We start from the raw sequence: 17,380 nt of genomic DNA, 5'->3' as shown, positions 1-17,380 counted from the left end.
TCACTGGGAATCTATGAATATTCTTTTCCCCAGGCCCTTGGATTTCCTGGCTTCAAATGACAGAGCCCCAGGGCTACTTAGGGGAGAGGACAGTCAGGGTGGAGGCTGGTGTGTTGCTCAGACTGGGTTGCATTTGCTGAAAGGATTTATGCTTTCTAGTTAGACTCTCTTCTTCCTTACCACTGCTCTTCCAGATGAAATGGAACAACTGGATTCCTTCCCCTTATAACCTGTGGCAAAAAAGAGGCTCAAGGAGAGGAGACAATTATCTGGGGAGTCCGGGAGTTGGGGCTGCCTTCTCTTTGCTTCTTTTCACCCTCCAGGCCATGCCTGGGTCTGATTTCCCCCAAGGACAACTGGGATCCTGCTATGCAGTCTCTGTCACGTATTGCTTGAGGTCCTATTTGAGTGTCAGGACTGAAAAGTCTCAACTTTCATCCCTGGAAGATAATGGGACAGTACTCCTTACTCAGCCCCACCACATCCAGTCCCTCCCTCCCTGGGGAATATAATAATACACCTTGGGAGGAAAGACCCTCAACACTTCTCCAGCCGCAGAATCCTCAACTCTAACTCTGCGAGATCCTCAGCCCCAGGGCCTAGTAAAGGGGGCTGCACACATGAGATCAAGATTGTGGAAGTGAGGCTTCTCACTGGAGGGGTAGCAATAGCTGTGGTGACCCTTCTGTGGTCCTGTGGAGAAGAGTGGGTAAGGGGCTGAGTGAGGTAGTTGTAAATAAGGCAAAGTGAGCATGAGAGGAAGAGGAGGCTGGGGAGGCTTTCTTAGTTTGCAGCATGAGGCAGGTTTCTAATGGTGGAGAACTTTATTTTTATTGAATTTGAAGGGCTCACCATTATTCTAGCCTGCCTCTCACTTTTTAGCTGTCTGACTTCGGGCAGGTCGCTGAAACTTTCTGAGAGTCAGTTATCTCTTTATAAAGTGGGATTGTAGGGCTTCCCTGGTGGCGCAGTGGTTGAGAGTCCGCCTGCTGATGCAGGGGACGCGAGTTCATGCCCTGGTCCGGGAAGATCCCACATGTCGCGGAGCGGCTGGGCCCGTGAGCCATGGCTGCTGAGCCTGCGCATCCGGAGCCTGTGCTCTGCAACGGAAGAGGCCACAACAGTGAGAGGCAAGCATACAGCAAAAATAAAAATAAAAATAAAAATAAAATGGGATTGTAAAAATGCTTGCCTTAACTCATAAAGTTGTGGTGAGGATCAGATGGGAAAAAAAAGAAAAAAAAAAAAGCTCTGTAATCGCTAAACCACTTCACAAATGTAAGTTATGGCAATTACTGAGGAGCGAATAGGTGAGGGTCATAGATGCTTTGGGATACGATGGGATCTCTGCGCCACGTTTAGAAGGAGGTGGGATGTGGCCCTCTTCTTGTGTGACAGCTCCCTCTACCTCAGTTCCTTGAAGAAATCTAGACCCCAACACTGTGATTAGGAATGTGCTGGGCCAGTGCAGAGGGATGGGAATAAAGGAAGGGGAAGCCCTAGAGAAGAAAAAGAAGGAGATGGGTCAAGTAGAAGAGGGTGTGGCCAAGTGAGTGTCTGAACTGGTACAGAAGAGGGAGTGTCAGAAAATTCCAGCAGAGAGTGGCGAGAACTTGCAGTACTACATTTCCTGAATAGGAGGATGGAAGATACTGTGTCTCGGGGAAGAGCCATTCTCACTGCATGCCTTTCACAGAAAACACAGTTATGATGTGGACCCTCCTCCAGTTTCTGCTGCTAGATCAGACTGTTTTTCTCCCAGGCCCAGGACTCCCACAGCGTCATCATGACTACCCCAGGTCCAGGACCCTGCGTGGGTCCAGTCAGTACCACCACATGATGGTGCAGCACAGGGGAGTGGTCTCTAGGGTCTGCAAGTCCCTCAATACCTTTCTTCGCCAGAGCTTGCAAAGGATAAATGATGTGCAGCGCCATACCTACCAGGTGCCGGAATGAATGAGTTTTCAGCCTCTGAAAACTCACCACCAAGTGGTATCTCTGGGGTCCTAGCGCTCTGACTGTCCTTACAGGTCTTAGGATCTGGTCCTGGCACATCCGAGTGGCCTGTGTGCCAAAAGAGCAGGTTCATCTGGAGGGCTGGGCTCCCGGGTCACCGGGTCCTCCGTGGGCCGTCTGAGGATCTCAGTGCCCCAGCGCCTTTATTGGACCGCCTTTTGTCGTGCTCCCCCTCGTTAGACTTCTTCCCCGAATCTGCACAGCTCACTGACCCCAGCCCACCATCTCTCTCAGGGCGCTTCAAGTGACAGGGAGTGGGGTGAGGAGACATGGGTGTACGACGGGAGAATGGCTATGCTGTCTCCTACGTGCGTGATTGCCCTTTCTGCCAGATGAGTGCAGGGCCCCCGTGACATCCTAGGCTGAGACTTGCCACTTGTCCGGCTTTTCCCTGGTCCCCCTTTCGCCTGGGGAATCTTGGCAGGGTTCGCAGTGTGTGGGGTGGGAGCGGGGCAGCATCTACTTCGGGAAGCCTTGATCCCGCCCTAGGGTTATGCTCTCTGAGTCATGGAGGCAATTTGTTCATGAGCTGTTCTCATAAAACTGATCCTGGCTGGCAGCGTTTCCTCTGGCGGCTCTACCCTCTTCTCTGGCGGAGGCGCCGCGCACCGCACGGGCGGGCAGGGGGCGCTATGCTGCTTGCTCCCCACGAGCCGAGAGCAACAGGTCGAAATTTCCCTCTTGGCTCTGCTTAGCAAGGCTGAGACCGGCTTTATATTTTAAAATCTCTAGTAGGTCCGTGTCTTTATTCCTGTCTTACCCCTAGGTTCTTATGACATTTTTTCCCTTATATTCCATATATATGTGTTAGCACATGGTATTTGTCTCTCCCTTTCTGACTTACTTCACTCTGTATGACAGACTCTAGGTCTTGAGAGGAACAACAGAGAAATAGACACATAGGATTTAAATATCTTAAAACAGATCAGCTTCCAAAGTACAAGATTTTTACCCTTCCGCGGCGAACTGGCCCCCTGCCTTATTCTACCTGCTGCCATGAGATGGTCACACTTTTTCAAAGAGAGAAGAGCAGAAGCAGACATGTGTACTGAGCATCCATTGTGTACCATGAGCCGCCAACAGTAGAGTGAAGATGGAGGAGGACCAGGGGAGGAGGGAGAGAGTATCAGCAGAGCGCTTCTCTTTTCTGCTCCAAGAGCAAGTGTTCTCTGTGAGCGTGTCTCTCTCTCTCCCTCTCTCTGTCTCTCTGTCTCTCTCTCTCTCACTACTATCATTTGTATCTCTATCTCTGGTAGTACGGGCATATGGTAAAAATATAACCTCAAAAACATTAGCGATGTGTATCCAGTGAAAAGAATATCTTCCTTTAATATTTGTCTTTTAGGCCCCAGTTTCTTTTCTAAAAGCAACAAATATTTAGTTTCTTTGTATCTTTTCACAGTCTATACATAATATATATGCCTATACACCTATATACATTTATTGGTATGTATAGAGGTTTGTGTGTGTTTGTATCTCTTCCATTTACCCCACACATAGTAGTATCATATACAGTGTTCCGCACCTTATTTTTTAACTACTATGTTTTGGCGAAGGATGTACGTCACTCTAGTTAATGGCTGCATGGTATTCTCATCTATGGCTGTTTAATCATAGATACAATCATACAGTTTGTTCCAGTCTTTTACTGCTAGAAACAAGATAGAATGTGTATCCTGGAACAAAAGAGCAACATCAAACCCTTTGTATTCAGCTGTTGACAAGCTCACTCCCATACATGATTAATGTTCCCAAAAGCCCAGCACTGAAGCTCCTGCAAGCTGTGGGGTTGGGGGGAGTTGTGAGTTGTCAGCACCAAGTCTTCCAGATGCATCCAGTATCGTTGACCCCAAGGAAGCCTGGGAGACCATTATTTTTCAGAACATAACAACATGACCAGGGGACGTTTCCTTGTTATGAGAGCCCAGTGACATATCTGCACATGGAAGTCAGCATTGTAGTTTCAAAGTTCTGGTCTTTTAATACTAGAGAAAGAAAATACCTATTTATATGTGTTAGATAAATTAGATACAAGTAAGAACCGCTAATTTAGTTTCATACAGAGAGAATTTTAGAGCAAATTGCAAGCTCTCATTTTCAAGCAACTTCTATGGGGTAAGCACTTTACATAAATTGACTCATTTAACCCTCATGACGACCCATGAGGTAGCTACCATTAGTCTCATTTTCTTTTAATTTATTTATTTTTATTTCTGGCTGCCTTGGGTCTTTGTTGCTGTGTGTGGGCTTTCTCTAGTTGTGGCGAGCGGAGGCTACTCTTCATTTCGGTTCGCAGGCTTCTCATTGGGTGGCTTCTCTTGTTGCAGAGCACAGGCTCTTGGCTCACGGGCTTCAGGTTGTGGCACTTGGGCTCAGTAGTTGTGGCTCACAGGCTCTAGAGCGCAGGATCAGTAGTTGTGGCGCACGGGCTTAGTTGCTCCGCAGCATGTGGGATCTTCCTGGACCAGGGCTTGAATCCATGTCCCCTGCACTGGCAGGCGGATTCTTAACCACTGCGCCACCAGGGAAGTCCCCAATCAGTCGCATTTTAAAGATGATCACACAGAGGCACACACAGTTAACAGACAATAGCGGCAGAACCAGGAGTGTCTCCCTCAAAAGCCAAGTGTTCCCATTTATTCCAGGCTGCCTCTGAAGAGGCAGCTGGGGTGCACCGTATGTTTAGGTTATCTCCTTTGGCAAAAACCTATGTTGAAGAGAGCAAGCTGGTTCCAGAGGGCTCATACATTTTAAAAAAACTGGTTGGGTAGACCCTGCCAGGGCTCCCTACAGATATAGGACAAGGGAGAAGGAGAACTTCAGTCCACATAGTGTCACAGCAGTGCTCATCTCTGCGTGGGATGGCATGAATGGATCCCTGACATCCTCAGAACATGACTCTTGCTCATATAGGAGCTTCTCTAGAGGTACAAAGGATTGGACACCCACTGGGAATCTCCCATATCTCTCCTAAGGACCTGGGACTTCGACATGGGCACCAGAGTGGCCATGGCAGTGAGAGGCTGTAGAAGTCTTCCTGCTCTCGGTTCATGACTCTCTGAAGGAAATCTTAAAATTATCCCAATGTAGTCATCTGGGCCAGGGGCCTCCATTGTTCAACAACTTACTTATTTAGCAGTTTCTATTCCAGGCTCCAGAGAGGAATCCCCAGGAAACTTGGGTTCATCACTAACTTCTCCATGTCTTCTAGAAATACCATTTCTAATATACTGCCCTGCAACAGGAACTAATTCAAGAGAGAATTCTGGAAGGATCTGTCAGTGTTTTTGAGAATCACTAGGAACCAACATGGGCAACCTAGCTACTCAGCCCAGGAGGTTGTCTAGAAAATGAAGAAGAAATGTGAGAAGAAAGGGATGGAAAAAGAGAGAGAAAAGAGAGAGGAGAGAAAGGTATATAATGAGAAAATATATTTATTTATGATATGGAAATTATTTTTCATTTCTGAATTAGTGGAATCCTTTACTGACTGCATTAGATGTGCCAAGTCTTGTGTTAAGGGCTAAAACCAGGAGAGGAGTGGAATGTGTTATGGGAGGTGCTATCTTCTTTTTCTTGTACAAACCTTGTTCCAAATTTGCATTTTTATTTTTTTAAAAAGGGACATTTATTTATTTACTTATTGGCTGCATTGGGTCTTCGTTGTTGTGTGCGGGCTGTCTCTAGTTGCAGTGAGCGGGGGCTACTCTTCGTTGTGGTGCGCGGGCTTCTCATTGCGGTGGCTTCTCTTGTTGTGGAGCACGGGCTCTAGGCACGCAGGCTTCAGTAGTTGTGGCTCACGGGCTCAGTAGTTGTGGCTCACGGGCTCTAGAGTGCAGGTTCAGCAGTTAGATGCTCCGCGGCATGTGGGATCTGCCTAGACCAGGGCTCGAACCCCTGTGCCTTGCATTGGCAGGCGGATTCTTAACCATTGCTCCACCAGGGAAGCCCCCAAATGTTCATTTTGAACTCAGTAAGGTGCCTTTATTCAAGCTCTGAAAGTACTATGGCATCAGATATCAATAAAACCTCCTAAGATTCTACAGGCCAGTTCAATCTTCCCCCAAGCCCCTTCAACTCTTTAATCCTACTCCAGCCCACTAAAGAGCCATGTTATATAAAAAGAGGCCCAGAATTTCCTGTTGGTCCAGTGGTTAGGACTACGCATTTTCACAGCTGAGGCCCCGGATTCAATCCCTGGTTGGGGAACTAAGATCCTGCAAGCCCCACGGTGCAGCCAACAAAAAAAGAGTCCTAATAGTTGGAACAAATAGAGCCAGGGGAGGCTGTTTGCAAAGGAGAAACCCAGGTTCCTTTTTGTTTTTAGTAATGCCCCTTGTTTTCTCTTCACATAAACATTCTGCATCTCATCACCTCCTGATGCCGGAAACTTGAGTCTTTGATTTTTTTGCTGTTCAGTTTTGCAAAGTGTTAGAACAGTTTGTTAAGTACTTCTTGAGTTTTCTTCCTCTGTTTCACTTGCATTGGATTTACTTTCTCTAATTTTCAGTCTGGACCTGATCATTGCTTCTACTCTATGTCAACTAATAACCTGAAAAAACACAAAAGTCTTTCTGTAAAATCTGTAAAAGAATGAATATCTGGTGTTGTATAAAGGACTCCAACCTAGGCTTCTAGAATCTTGCATGTATTCACATATGTGCTGTTTTCTACAAAATTGTCATGTACATTCTTAGTGCTTGTATTTCACTATGTAAATTGGGAATTTATCTTTTTTTGTAAACCACCCATTTATGGACAGTGTACTCGATTCCTGAAACTGTGTTACCGACAAGGTATATCAGGATATGTGAAATGGTAGTCTAGATCCCCAAGTGGCCTGTGGAAAGTAGAGAAACTGATTTTGTGATAGAAGTAATATCACTTGTATAAACATGACTTAGTGGGAGTCAAGGGGTGGAGGAAGTTACTTTCCCTGATAGGTCCAGGAAGGCTTCCAGGAGGAGACTCCATCAGAGCAGGGCCATGAGAATAAGCAGGGGTTTGCTCAGCATTAGGGAAAGGCTGGGCATTCTAGGTGAAGGAATTGGTGTGGAACAATGCACAAAGGTGGAGAAGGACTGAGTGCTAAGAGATAGAGGTTAAATCACTGGCCCAGCTTCTAGGTGAGAAAAATTGGAATTAGACTCTTGAACTGGCATACTATAATCTTTCAACAAAATTAATCCACATAACTTTTACTACCTTTCTATATTCTCATCTGAAAATGTGATCCTGTTACCATTGTTGTCCTTATATAAATATGGACACAAATGTTGACCTAGACAGGACTGAAGGCAAAGCTAGGAAAACTCTGTTTTGTCATCTTGTTTTGTGGAATTCCTTAATTCCTTTGACTATTAAGCACGTTTTTTCATATATATATTGTGTTAAGCCTTTTTATAGGTGATGAGGGTATAAAAGTGAATTAGGTATATTGTACCCCTTCTGTGATGCTTTAGTGTCTCAGTGGGCAGCAAGGCTGTACTCAAGTGTTTCTAATATGAGGCAAAACCCACATACTCCACAGTCATAGCAGTCTACCTGGCTCAATAGCTGATCTGATTGGTCTAGTCAGTGGGTTTCATTGTTGTTATTAACAATTTTAAAAATAATTTTTGGAGTTGATGATAACCTTTTTCACACAGGGATTTTCACACAGAAAATGTGGATCCCTGGGTTGCCTTAAAATAGCCCGCCAAAATGTGGCCATGTAACCATCAGCGAGAGCAGAGTAGCAACTGCCAACTAAAAAGCTCAAGAACTCTTCCCTGATTCCACTCCCATCCTGTCTGTTCACTCAGTGATGATACTTATCTGGCTCCTGTAGACATTTGTGTTTATGAGCCATCAGACTTGTTAAGTGTCCTGAGAGAAGTCTAGATGATACTCTACCCTATCCTTGACCATTCTCCTTTAGATTGTACTCAGAGAACATCCCCAAACACATTTTCTGATAGTTTTTTCTATAGATTCCCTCTGCACATTTTTAATTGCCCTCCATTGCCTTCAAATTAAATCCAAATGACCTAGGTGACAGGAAAGATCTTGGGCTGAGGATCTGTTTATTTGAAAAGAAATTAATACAAACCCATATTGAAAGTATACTGGATTCTCAGCATGATTTTGTCTTTAGTATCAAAACACTGCTAAATGTGAGCTTGTTCTGTTATTTCATTAGTTTAATCACCACATCAACAGCCACTGAATTATCAGCCAATGTCATTATGCCATTATTTGTAATCCAGGGACATTGTAAGATATAGTCTTGGGAAACAGTCTTCTGCATTGTGGTAAAACCAACTGTTGAGGATATCAGCCACAGGGTTTCGCAAAGTCATCTGATGTCTAGCACTTGCAATTTCTTCACCCCCAGGGTACTCTTGCGATGTGTGCCCTTAACCTGATGAAAGGGAGATGCCAACTGACAATACCTTTCTGCACACGGCTTTCTGAATGCAGTGGTAATAACATTTTATAATTATAAACACTGCTTGGTTTAGCCTCTCTTTTGAACAGAGTTGATTAAATATGACCAAATCTTTGATTTGGGGCTTCATTTTTTCTACTGTCCTTGGATTTTTTATTCTTCTGTGAAAGCATTTTTCCAGGTAGAATTTTTCAACTTAAACCTCGAGATACAGCTGTTTATAAAAGTATGAAAAGTATACAGCTGTTTATAAAAGTATCTTAAACCTCGAGATATGAAAGCTGTTTATAGAAGTATAAAGTATGAAAACTGTACAACTGCTGAGAAGTGAGCTGGCTGATGTTACGGAGTACACAGAGAAATATTTAGGTGTTAATTTTTATGGGTTTCTTTTAATGTGATGAATAATCAGTGTGTCAACTCTGTGGTTTCATATGTATTACTGCTTAGAACAAAGAAAACTGAGCTGATAAAAAGGAAATATTAATAATACAGATGGAATGGAGCTATGGTACAAGATATCTGATGTCTCGGAAACCCCGAGATAAACAGTCAGGCTTGCCTGGGTCTATGCCCTAATTGTCTTGTTTCTCAGTTTGAGCTATTCCACTTGTTTCTCAACAATAGTCATTACTGCTGATAATTTTTAGTAGTTAAGGCTTTCCTTTTGATGCCATTCAGGCTAATTTTGGGCCTCTTAACTGTTAAGGTATGTTGTTTCTCCAAAGCCAGAATATTTTCCTGTGTGGAATGTTATCTCCTACTTCACCTCAGTCTCACGTGAGAGGAACAAGCTTGTTTGTCTGTTAAAGCGCACGGGCTTTAAAAAAGAAAGATCAGAGTTTGACTCACAGCTCTGCTCTTCACCAACCATGTGACCCCTCTCAAGGAGTTTGCCTTCCCTTTTCTACCAGGGAAACAGTAAAATTCTTTCTGGATAAAGAGACATCCTAAGTCTGATGGTGGGTCATGCTGGATGTTGAGCACAGGTGAAAACACTAGAAAGTGTAGGGAGTGTTACCAGCTGGACAGCATTATTGTGAGGCTTAATCCCAATTGCCTATGAAATAGGTGCATCAAAGAGGTGGTGGCTTTCTTGTTATTTTCAACCCTTTTTGCATTCATTTTCAACACTCCATAGGTATAAATATCATGAATGATGCTGAGATATTTTAGGCTGTATAGCACCCATCAAAGCTTTCTCTTAGGTTTAATAAGTTTTAGGCCTTCTGTTTTCCTATTAGACCAGAGGACGGTGAACCTCACTGGAGAGCGCCAAGAGCGGAACCACTCCATTAATGTTTGCTGACTGACAGGTATCCCCAAGTGCATTAGCCAGTTAGCCAGTCTTCACATCTAGACAGCTTCAGAGGCCTAAGATCAGCCTGTAGTCCTCTGTGATGATCTTTTATCTTGCTCAATTAAACAACAGTTCTGAGGGGTAGGGATTTGCATGCTGCCTGCAATATAATAGTTAAATGTTTTTCTCGATAATAGTAAAGCAACAATAACAGCAATAAATATACATGCTCCATTAGTCAGGTCTCTCCAGAGAAACAGAACCAACGTTATTAAATATGTATAAAGACATTTGTAGTAACGAATTGATTCATGCAATTATGGAGGCTGGCAAGTTCTAAGATCTCCAGGGTGAGTCAGCAGGCTAGAGACCCAGGAGAGCTGTTGGTGTAGTTCTAACGCAAAGGCAGGCAGGCAGGCTGTAGACCCATGAAGAGTTGATGTTTCAGTTTGAGTCAAAAGGCAGGAAAAAGCCAATGTCCCAGTTTGAAGGCCGTCAGGCAGGAGAATTCTGTCTTATTTGGGGGAAGGGTCAGCCTTTTTGTTCTATTCAGGCCTTCAACTGACTGCATGAGGCCCACCCACATTAGGGAGACAATCTGTTTTACTCAGTCTACCAATTTAAATATTAATGTCATCTAAAACCACCCTCACAGAAATACCCAAGATAGTGTTTGATTGAACATCTGGGCACCCCATGGCCCAGTCAAGATGACACAAAATTAACCATCACATATACATACATATATTTTATTTCAGGTAATCGAGCTATTTCTTCTGGATTCAGGTATATCTTTAAAAAAAAAAAGATTTACATAGTAGAAAATTTCGGAAATGAGGATTGCATTTTCTGTAGACATTCCATCACACACACACACACACACACACACACACACACACACACACACACACACACCCTACTCCTTTATCAGGAATTCAGAGAATTACAAGAGTCTCAGTTGGAAGGAACTTGGACATTTGTTCCAAGTCCTTCATTTAACATCTGAGGACCAGAATGGTAGAGTGATTTATCTAGCTGACACAGAAAAGTAGAGATAGAACTGGGAAGGAAACACATGGCTCCTTAAAACAAGGATTCCATAAGTACTACACGGCTATTTAAAAAACAAGGTGAGTCTATGTACAACCTGTAGAGATCTCCAGGAGAACGTGCAGAGTCAAGGTAGTGGGACAGAGGGAAGGAAGGAGGGAGGAGCTCGAACTCGATACACAAGAGGAAGGAAAGTATGACAAAGTGAGCTTCTCAGATGAGTACTTAGACGAGTGAGGAAGAGGAGAAAGGGAGAGTCCTGAGGGCCTGGAATCTGGAGGAGGAGGGACTGGTAACTAGGGGAAGCGAGACAGAGATGCCCTACTCTCTATCCGTCCATTCCCTCTTCTAGGACAGAGAACATGACTCAGATGCGTATCCTCTTCCTACTCACTCCTGGACAAGACAGTTTTCTTCTAGGCTAAGAACTTTGTAGATTTCCTCAGTTGACTCCTCAGCATCATTAGTAAGGGTTAGGGGGCACTCCTTGCATTTGAATAAGACCTCCCCACCCCAGTAGGGTTGATTCTCCAGGCTCAGCAGCATCAGGCATGGTTGATCACTCCCTTCTCCTTGATGAGGCTGACCTGGCAATGGGGCTTCTTGTGACACAAACAAGGGGGAAAAGCATTGTGAGATCAGTCCCAATGACCTCAAGACAGATAGTTGTGTCAATCTGCATGTTGGGTCTGGGACACCACTGTCTCCTGGCTCTTTCATGACCCCTAATTAAAAATGCTACAGGTAGAGAATTCCCTGGTGGTCCAGTGGTTAGAACTCTGCGCTCTGGCTGCCGAGGGCAGCTGGGTTCAATCCCTGGTAGGGGAACTAAAATCCCACAAGCTGCCCTTGCAAATAAATAAATAAAATGCTACCCGTAGTTTCCCCACCCCTCCATTCTCCTTCCTGCTCTATTTCCCCCATAGAGCTCATCACCTTGTCTATATAACTTACATATTTATTATGTTTATTGTCTCTTTTTTGTCTGCTGTATTCTCTAATGACTCCCACATACCTCTAACGGTGTCTCACACATAGGTACTCAAGAGATGTTTGCTGAATAAGCCTCCTCAGATCAATTGCTAGGACACAATATTCCTGAGATGTCAAGGTCCCTGACTGATTTAGGCTCCATGCCAGCCCTTACCAGCTAGCTGCTTGTGCAACTGAAGCTCCACGCTGATCACCCACGAGGTCTAATAGGGGTCTGGTGTAGACACCTCCTTTCCTAGTAGGACAAGTGCTGGTGATCCAGTCCCCTTTTGTTTGGTGAACCTCAGTCTTTCCTTCTAACGCTTCCGCTCCGGAATCCGCACCCCTCGCTGACCCCAGCCGCTGCCCCTCTCACAGCCTCTCCGATGGCTGAGGGCCTTTGACCGCAAAGCGGAGCCATGTGTAAATGCGCCTTCCCGCCAACAGAGGGCAGGTGCTGCGGCGAAATTCTGTGCTGCGCTCGCGCCTTGCTCCAGCCTTGCCGGTTTTCCTGGCTAGTTCTCCCCTCTTCCCCAAACTCCTCGCGCCTTCTTCCTGGGCGGGATTGAAGAAAACCGGGCCCGGAGAGTCAGCAAGCTCTTGCGTACGCGCGACTGTGGTGATGCATCTACTCGGAAAGCCATGCTCCCACCGTGGGATGATGCTCTCCGGGCTCACTGACCGATCTGCGCACGGCCGCTCTAATAAAACCCCGATGGTGCTGACCCTGAGCCCCGAGTGACCGGGCCCACAGCGTTTTCCTTCGAGTCTCTTCACCCCCAAAGCCCCTGCCACCGCGGGGGCAGATCACGGGCTCCTGAGAGGGGTCTGGAGGCTCTACCCAGATTGGATCAAAGCAGAGAGTCTCTGCTTCCTTCATAGAAAATAACCTCAGACTTGCAAGCACAGCCCGAGGACAAGGCGCTGGCAGGAGAGGAGGGGGCGCGGAGTAGGGGCGACCCCACCTCTCCCCTCGCCTTTGCTCTAGCAGGAGGGTTCCCACGGCCGCCACCTTGGCCGGCAGGGGGCGCTGCGCCGCCTGGACCCGCGGGCCGAGAGGGACCAGAACTTTTACCTCCTGGTTCTTAGTGATGGCTTCGAACTTCCAAAAGCCTCCTTCAATCACTGAGGAAGACCGCAGGATAATAAGTAAGTAGCCTTCAGATAATGAGCGCCTACTGTGTACCACGAACTCTCCATCACGAAGGTGGCTGATCTGCGGAAGGAGGGCCGGGAGAGGAAGGAGGGATATCTGTGGCGCTCTGCTTCTCCGCCTCGCGGGGAGAGGTGGGAGTTTCGAGGTCAGCTCTATGCTGCATCACCAAGGCAATTTACGTTTTATTTCATCACTTCATTGTTTGAACTTTCTATGACCAGGGACCCTTTCTTACTCGACTGAGAAAGGGCTACAGTGAGATAGCCTATTTGACTTTTTCCGTTCAAAATACAGATGCGTTGTACCTGCAAATGGCAGACGTAAATTCAAACGTTGAGAGCAAATCTAGTAAAAAGGATGTCTTCCTCTGGTCCTTGTCTAATAGGCCCAAAATTTATTTTCCAGACGCAATAATTTTTCAGTTTTTTTTTTGGTATACTTTTACAGTCTTTATATAATCTACACATGTTAAACACATTTATAAGTTTGTTGACATGAGTGTAGATGCGAGTGTTTCCTCTTTTTTTCCCGCCACAAATAGTAACATTTTATATTCAGTGTTCTACACCATTACCTCTTTCCCAGCGACAATATATTTTGGACATATTCCATGCCCGTACAAGAGTGTACCTTATTCTATTTAGTGGCTGTATAGTATTCTTTTGTAAGGATACACCATTGTATTTTATCCAGTCCCATATTCAGGATATTCTGTTTGTTTCCAAACTTTTACTAGTATAAACAAGTTGGAATGATTATAGTGGAACAAAGCAGCAACATTAAGCACCATGTGTTTACTTATAGTGCATGTGCTATTGGCAAGTCACCCCATATACTTGTCATGGGCTTCCTAGGGCCTTATGTGCTGAAGCTCCTGCATGGGTGGAGGGTGGGGAATGCTGTGGCCTGACAACAGAAAAGCCTTCCAGATGCACATGGTGTCACTGGATCTAATGAAGCCTAGGGAAAGTGAACATTTTCAGCACAACTCAGTTATTTTTTCTTGTAACAGGAATCTGAGGAGTCAGTATCAATTGGATCAAACTTTGGTCTTTTAATACTGGAGAGGGTTAAAATAATAACCATGTTTATATATGGAGGACAAACGAAGATGCCAAGATAGATAACTAACTTATTTTTATATTCACACTGAACATATTCTAGAGCAAATTGAAAGTTCTCATTTGTAAAACAATTTCTTTATTTAAACTGACCCTCACAATAGCCCAGAAGGCAGGTATAATTATCCCCATTTTAGAGGTTATACTGAGGCCCAAAGAGTGAACATAATAGCAGGTAGAAGCAGAGCCACAAGTGACTCCTTCAAAGCGTGATGTTCTCCTACATTGTTGGCTGCTTCTTAGAAGAAGGCAGGATGCATAGTAGGTTTAAGGTAAGTTTCATCCATTCAGGTGGACTTTGAGTCTCTTGTCTATGATGGGCATATCATCCAGGCTGAAATACCTGCTTCATCAGGTATGTCAGGGTTTTGTTTCCTAGGTAATAATGTTTCCTTAATAAAATGTATTTATAGAATGTGAATCTCCATTCTAATGGTTCTCTCACCTTTTATACCCCCAAGGACCCTTGTTATTTTCCCTTCATGCAGAAGTTGTTTATAAACACAAGTAATAAAATTATTTCTTGCCATTTTAATTGATCACATATAATATATATATATGTATAATTATTATGTGATACTTTTGAGTACCTGAGTTAAATGGTTTTACCATGGCATAGATACTTTCTGTTCAGTTGTTTCATTAGCCTCTGCTATTCCTCCTTAATATAGGTAAACGTGTGTTTCTTTTTGGATATTTGCAATAACATATAGTATAATACTTGCACTCTAGTAGAGCAGTGGTCAAAGTGTGGTCCAAGGACCCTGATGGCTTCCAACAATCGGAATGAATTTGGGAATAGATTCTCTGTTAATCAACCCTTTAGTTGAGAATACGGCCTGGCCAACGCTTTGATGGCAGCCTTGTGAGACCCTGAGTGGAGGACCCAGAAAAACTGTGCCTGGATTCCTGATCCACAAAAACCGTGAGATAATAATTATATGTTGTTTCTAAGCTGCTAACTCTTCATTAATTTATTATGCAAAAATGAAAAGTTGATACGATCTATGTGTCTTCATTCATTCAAACACTTTACTTAACATCTGATCGGTACCAGGTACTATTCTAGGCACAAGGGATGTAGCAATGTACTGAGGCCTTTTATTCCATGTAATGGGTCTCAGCCAAAACCTTTGATCATTTCCCCCTTTATTCAACGGGAAAATGTCACAATGACAGGTAGGTCAGTTGTGTGCACTCAGGTGATGATTGGGTCAAGTTAACACAGGTTTATCCTAGGATATAGGTGCATGATTAGAAGTATTTGTAGCTGGAGTTGTCTTGGGCTCCCAAGGCAAATGGTACCTCCACTTCCTCTCACCTTGGAATAGCCCCAATATCGAGACACTATCAATTTCCATCATAGGCTTCTGAAGTCAGGATCAGTTAAAGTGAGTCCCAAATGCCAGGCTGGGGACAGGTTACAACAGAAACACCTGAAGAAAGATTTGGAAGTGCTGACTCCTGAGCTCCCAAACTCTGCAGTTTTCTAAATGAACAAGGGCATAGGCAAGATTCACTTTGTGACTGAGTGGAACACAAAGATTGGGTATCGGTGATCACCACAGTGCCTTAGTTTCTTCTAAGGGGTCTTAATAAAGACCATGGAAAGTGCCCACTGAATTCAACCTCATCTGACCTCTCAGTAAAACAATCCCCATTCTGAGACACTGCGGAGGTCATGATGAGTGACCAAATACAGTATTGTATATATTGGTTGGCTATGACCAATATCCACTGCCTAGAATAATAGCTTGATACCAGAAAAACCACGGTTGGATTTCTGGCCTCACAAAATGTCAAAGGAGAGCAGCAGGGTGGGCATGAACCCAGGTTTCAGTATGGGACAACCTCACCTCAACCACACACCCCGACCTCTGCCCAATATTCTGTAGCAGCAAGACTAAAAGTTTTTGCTCTCAGTATCACTTTACACTCTAAAAGTTGAGAACAGCAAAGAACTTTTGTTTATGTTGATTATACCTATTTATATTTACTTTGTTAGAAATTTGAACCAAGAAATTTTAGAATGCTTAGTAATTAATTCAAAAATCATTTAATAACAATATTGAATCATTAAATGTTGATATATATTATATATTTTTCAAAAAACTTATTTTCTAAAACAAAAAACAGTAATAAGAAGAATGCCGTTGTTTCACATTTTCTTTAATGGCTGACTCTATATTGACAGCTGGATTCTCACATCTGTTTTGGCATTCATCCATTGTACTATGTTGTTTTGCTAAACCATGTAAAGAGAACCTGGCCTCACATAGATATGTGGTTTGAAAGGTAAGGACCTAATAGATATTGTGAAAGGCTTTGTGGGACCACCAGGTTCCTCGAACCATACTTGACCTGATCAGTGCATGCATCTCTCATTTCTTAGGTCACAGTTGTTGAGTCTGAGATCAACCCTTAACACAATCAGATATGTTTGATGGGAATGTTGGCGTATGAAGACAGGGCCATCCTCTGCTGAACTTATTCCTGAGAGGGTATATGGTTTGGAGTTGTTGCAGTCACCTTACAAAAATGTGAGAGAAATTTGCTTGAAATGTGCACCAAGATCTAGGAGAGATGGAAATGGAGAAAGAGAGGGAAACTTTGGTTCTCTTTTCATCATCTGAGTTCTGATAAGCTGCACATTAAGCCATAACAGCCCGTTACTTCTCAGGACAGTTTAACCGTTCTTGCAGATTGTTAGGACATCATCAGCAAGGCCAAGTACTTGTGGAAGGAAGGGGTTTCGGCACACCGTTGTGGCTGGAGGAGCTCCTGAAACTATCAGAGCTGTGGAGGACCCTGTGGGTCACAAGCCGGTCAAAATCCACGGGAAAGTGTAGAGGATATTAAAATAGATGAATAAATGAATTAATTTAATCCTCCACTTGGTTTTGAATCTCTTTGTTTTTTAGATAACTGCTCATGATGAAAGGATTGTGGCAAATGGCTCTCGCATTTTGTAAGAGAGCAAATGAAGAATTTGTTGTTTCTCGTTATTAGCTGTGTCCTAGGTTCTTGACTCCCCTCCAGACAAATTTCACCTCACAGGTGAGACTGAATTTCTGGTAAGTTCAGAAGTGCACTGGCCTAATATAGGTGGGTCCTGATGTCATTTGCCAGATTTGGTAATGTCCAGATGGTGCACCATGGGTCGTATTTTCTAACTCAGTGAGAATGTGTGAACGATTTGATCTACTCGGTGTTCCTGTTATCCATTGAAATCACCCTGCTACACCCATTCACTAATGTCTCTTATGTCACCAATTCTGAATCCAATATACCTTTGAAATACTGAGAATTTTGAAGTAGGCATTGTTCTTTTTTTT

Source organism: Neophocaena asiaeorientalis, unplaced genomic scaffold (genome assembly GCF_003031525.2).
Source record: "Neophocaena asiaeorientalis asiaeorientalis breed wild unplaced genomic scaffold, Neophocaena_asiaeorientalis_V1.1 scaffold95, whole genome shotgun sequence".
Classification (NCBI taxonomy): Eukaryota; Metazoa; Chordata; class Mammalia; order Artiodactyla; family Phocoenidae; genus Neophocaena; species Neophocaena asiaeorientalis.
This window is presented reverse-complemented; position numbering follows the sequence as displayed.